General features: G+C 41.6%; 1 non-coding gene across 1 annotated transcript; it reads right to left on the bottom strand.

The window, feature by feature from the left end:
• Window positions 1-2,998: 2,998 nt before the first annotated feature.
• LOC150019138 (U1 spliceosomal RNA) lies at window positions 2,999-3,162 on the bottom strand. The gene has a single exon (XR_016509468.1). It is a non-coding gene; the product is annotated as a U1 spliceosomal RNA (small nuclear RNA).
• Between the last annotated feature and the right edge of the window lie 1,834 nt (window positions 3,163-4,996).

The following is a 4,996-nucleotide window of genomic DNA, read 5'->3' as shown; positions in this document are numbered from 1 at the left end:
TTTTATGGAACCACATAGCAATATAACCTGGTTTAACAGTCACATAGAGGAACACATTTATAAGCAAAGGTAATACATAGTAAAAACCACTTCATAACGTTTGAGAGCAAACAAAACACAGAAAACAAATTAAAGGCAAGGGTTTGTTGGGAAAGACCCCTGCATGTAGGTACATCTTCATTTAAGTCTTGAAGGAAGTAATAGGCATATGCAAACTTGATTCTATTTTTTTTCCTCTCCTCTTAGAAGTTCTGAAAGAGGGATGAGAGCACAGATATAGATTAGAATGGTCTCTCTAAGGTTAATACCAAAGGTAAGTGTGCTTTGGGGTTTAAAATAGTTGCTGGAAGCTATTTGCTGGCTGGTTACTAGGAGACAGCATAACTCATTGCTCACATCCCCCCTGTGGCCAGCTTCCAATCACTCATCACCTAACACATTAGATCAAGACTGATAGAAATTTGGGGGGAAAATATGGAATGCACTATTCTAGTAAGAAGGAACTAAGCTGTGGAAATAAAATGATCCCTGAGGATGAGGTCTACTAAGAAAGCATTCCTATATGTGCCCTATAGGCACAAAAAATCCAGGGATTTAATGGTGGTGGACAGATATACACAAGATAAAATATCAGCAATATATTAAGAAAAATCACACATAGCAACAATGAAACCTATGTGGGTAATAAATACTACAAATTCTATCTCTTCCTTAGAGGTTTCCCCCCACCTTTCTGAATAAATGCATTTACACTGTAATCCAGTGTTCCCAATTTCCATGAAATGAGACACTTAAATATTCCTTTAATAATCTTTCTAAAGATTTAAATAATAGGAATAGATCAGCATGAATTCCAAACAATGAGGTCCTCCAAGATAATTCATAATTTACAATATAAATTATAGGGTATATTAAAAAGTACTGAGGGTACAAATTGATGTATAGGAAAAAGTTAGTCAAATCACCTGCCTGCTACCTCATGGGCATCAGCTGTGATATACAATTGTCAGGAACTTTAATAAAGCACTATTTAACAAATTTCCATAACAACACCAGTATGGTCAGAGACAAAGCCGAGATAATATAAGCTTTACTTGATAGGAAGAAAATGTTAAGTATCCAAAGAATGAGAAATGTTGTACTCATGGGTATGTTTGTACATGAGCATGAGAGTGAGAGAAAGTAGCAGGAACATGCCACTAACGTGAAGGGGAATGAAGGGAGATTTGGCAGGGGCAAGCTTTGTAACAGTAAGTTTTTGCTCTATATTTGGCCTTTACCTTCGCCTGTTTAAGTCGGCACCACAATCTGTGCCTACTGAAGATTTGTAGGAGGGGAGAAAGCAAAAGTCAAAATTCTAAGACCATTGGGAAGAGTGGGGGTCCAAGAAGGAGTTTCTAGTACCTATGTCCTGGGGAGAAAAAGAGAGGGAGGACTGCTGGGATGGAGATTGATCTCCCTCAGAACAATCAGATTTCCCTATTCTAGGAGAGTGAGGACCTGCTCCCTGCTCTTGGCAACATCCTGAGGCTGAGGGGTAGCCTTGGAGGACCTGGGCATGTGATGCACAGAAGCCACAGGGCAGAGGTCATCAGATGGCCTGGAGTCACGTGACCCTCAGCAGCAAACAGACAGCAGTAGATGGGAGACTCACCCAAGTCTTGACCCATGCATGAACCAAATTTCCACACCCTGCTCCAACCTGCTGAAAGTAATGATGAGGAGGCCTCAAGAGTGGTTGAGCTATATGTCCTTCAGCCCAGGAGAATAGGGTTTAGAGAAGATACTAAGTTGACTTATGGACAGTAAAGCACCTGAGTTTATAGATTAAGATCTATACTCACTACAAAAGTGCACATCTTTTTATCCCGTGTATCCTGGGGAGCACAAGATACTGAGACAGCTGGCTGGGTTCTGCCCCAACTCCACTACTCACCAGCTGTGTGTGACCTTAGCAAGTTCTGTAACTTCACTAACCTCAGCTTCTTCATCTGAAAAACTAGGATTAGAAATAGTATCAATTTCAGACGACCATGGCAAGAATAAAATGAGATCATTTGTATCTTTGACACAGAACAGAGGTACAATAATTATCAGTCATTATTATTATTATTTAGTTGTTTTTTTTCCTATAACTGTCTCAGTTGTTACCTAAATGTGAAAGAGATAGCTGTACTTAAAAAAAAAAAATCTTTCAATTCACTGTTCCAGTTATTCATGAATCTTTTTTCACCATAGGCTTAAAAAGTAAACAAACTCTCTTTCTCTGTGGCCCGGGAGAATACTAAATTGCCTGTGAAACAAAACAGCTTCAAGTCAGTGTTCCTGAGAGAAAGGGATTTTTCCTAGATCTTAAGTAGCTGATGGGTTGAATCCTGTATAGTGGAAGTGCCTCCCCACAGCCAAGTAGGAATGGCAACTGCATGGGTGGAAGTCCAGCTTGCTCTGTATTCTCCCAATGAATGGGAGTGAGTCAAATTTCTGATATCCAAGGATCCAGTGGGCTCATTGGGGTCACATGCTGGATAGGGGATGGAAGAAAGAGAATTCTTTCTTGTAAATGACATGTGCTGCAGTGCTTTCTGGGATTAGCCAAGTTTAATTCTGCGGAAATTCAATGTTCAGTTTGGGGCAGGAGTCTGTGAAGTTTAATCCTTAAGTTACATTGGGAGGACTATTGTGAAATACTCCTGTATCCTTAAATTGCTATGACAACAGATAATGGTTGTGAATGAAATAATCAACTGATTTGCCTAAAGAACTGCCTGAGTAGAAAGATGTGACAGGACTATAGACAACCCTCAGTACACCACAGTCCAGTGGAAACCGCCTGGGCTCTGTTCCTAGTGCTGACTTTCCTAAGTAGATGTGATGTATGCAGACAGAGGAGGGAGTGTGCATACCCCAGTCTGGGCTATAGGTCACGCCACATGTTCATTGATGTATCTTCATTCACGATCTTTGGGAGCTCATTTCTTTCTTTCTTTCTTTTTTTTCTCAGGGGAGAGCACGAATGCAGTCCCCCTCTACTACAAATTAAGCAGACAAGTTTTCCACATTTGGGGAAATCACAGGGGTCAGCACCTCTGGAGTGCAATGGGTAAGCCTTGCCCTGGGAAAACCACCTTTGTGATCATGGTATCTCCCCTGCCAGGTAAGTATGTGAGCTCATTTCTTTAAGCAGGTTCCCCAACTCTGTTTGCACAAGTGAATGTACTCCCCACCTTGCTCCATTTAGCGTGGGTCTTACCCTCAGCTTCTCCTTCCCAGTGCCTGCCTAACCTCTCAGGTACCCATTACATAAGCCTTGGGCAATATAGGGTCAGCCCACCTGCCTCTGGACATTCCTTATGTCTTTAGTCAAGGAACTGTATCTTAAGAAATACTACCTCTCAAGGTGTGAAGCCCAGGTCAGGCACCCGGGAGGATACCAAGTTTTTTTCCTTTGTGGGGTTATGCCCTCACCAAGGAGATGGCTACACAACCAGGTGTCTTTGTGGCAAATGGTATAGAAAGTTAAAATAAATACAAGTTATATGAAAGAGAAGGAGACTCCCAGGCAAGAGCCTTAAGGAAGACTCTGAAAGGAATGGGTCTGGAAAGGGAAGCAGAAGTTTGACTGTGTGGTCAGGGGGTAAGGACAGGCTGAGGCTTATGAAAGGAGCTTATAAAACATATCCGCAAGTACATAATTTCTCTGAAAGTATAGCATTCCAGTGACACCTTTCCTAAGCTTAAATGGTGTAAAGTGAAGAAGAAGTTACCTCATTGTGCTAACAATGCACAAAATAAATGGAGATGCAGCACAGATGTTCTCAGACAGGGTTCCAAACACTGGCAACTTGATGCGGAGATGTCAAGTGTGGTTCTCAGGAAGGAGCATCTGTGCTCAGGGTGCTGCCTCTGTAACACACACTGAAGGCTATTTTCACTTCTCACCTTTTTTGATAAAAGCAAAAATTCTCTTTGGATTTTTTCTAGGGGTTGGGTAGCAAAAATAGGTGCTAATATAGGTCTTTTGTAAAAGCCAAGTGGTGTAATGTGAACTTCCAAAAAGCAGGCTATACCTGTATTTGTGAGACTTTGAACATGTGTTTTAGATCCCATCAGAAAACTATAGGAGAGTAGACAGCAGGTGAGTGGTACTCAGGTGTTTTTTTCTTTAGAATTCTTTGAAAATAGCGTATTATATAGAAATAAGTCCATAACATAACCTTAAAGAATGGTCATTAAAGGGGAAAGGCATTTGTTTCCTGTGGCTGCCATAATATATTACCACAAAATGGGAGGCTTAAAACAACATAGATTTATTCTCTCTTAGTTACAGAGGCAAAAGTTAAAAATCAGCATTACTGGATTGAAAACAAGGTGTCAGTGGGGCTGTGCTCCATCCTGAGGTCCTAGGGGCAAACAGTTCCTTGCCTCTTCCAGCTTCTAGGGGCTGCTGATACTCCTGGGCTTGTGGCTGTTACTCTAATTTCTGCCTTGCAGTCACCTGGCTTTCTTCTCTGGGGTCTGTGTGTAGAATCTCCCCTTGCCTCTCTTTGCTAAGGAAATGTGTGATTGCACTGAGAGCCCACCTGGACAATCCAGGATTATCTCTCCATCTCAAGATCCTTAACTTAATCACATCTGCAAAGCCTCTTTTTGCCATATAAGGTAACATTCACAGGTCCCAGGAAGATGTGGGCGTCTTTTGGAGGGCCATTTTTCAGCCTACCACAGGGTTTATCTTGACACAGACTGTCTTGAATTTCTCTGCAGCTGCTTAATAGTGTGCTACTGACCCAAAGTGGTTCTTCCCTCCACAAATGTCTCTATCCCATTTAGACCACTGGCCTAAGTTTAGGAACCAATGCAGAAGCCCAGCTGGTCTCCTGCCTTAGCAAAGTCCTCTTCTCAAACAAAACATTTCTAGTTCTTACCAACTTTATTTAAAAACGTAGAGAAATGGGTCAGAGGCTTTTTGTAGACAATCCTTCTCTGGTTGTACATG

This window comes from Furipterus horrens, unplaced genomic scaffold (genome assembly GCF_987537825.1).
Source record: "Furipterus horrens unplaced genomic scaffold, mFurHor1.1.pri manual_scaffold_2, whole genome shotgun sequence".
In the NCBI taxonomy this organism is placed as follows: domain Eukaryota; kingdom Metazoa; phylum Chordata; class Mammalia; order Chiroptera; family Furipteridae; genus Furipterus; species Furipterus horrens.
This window is presented reverse-complemented; position numbering and strand designations above follow the sequence as displayed.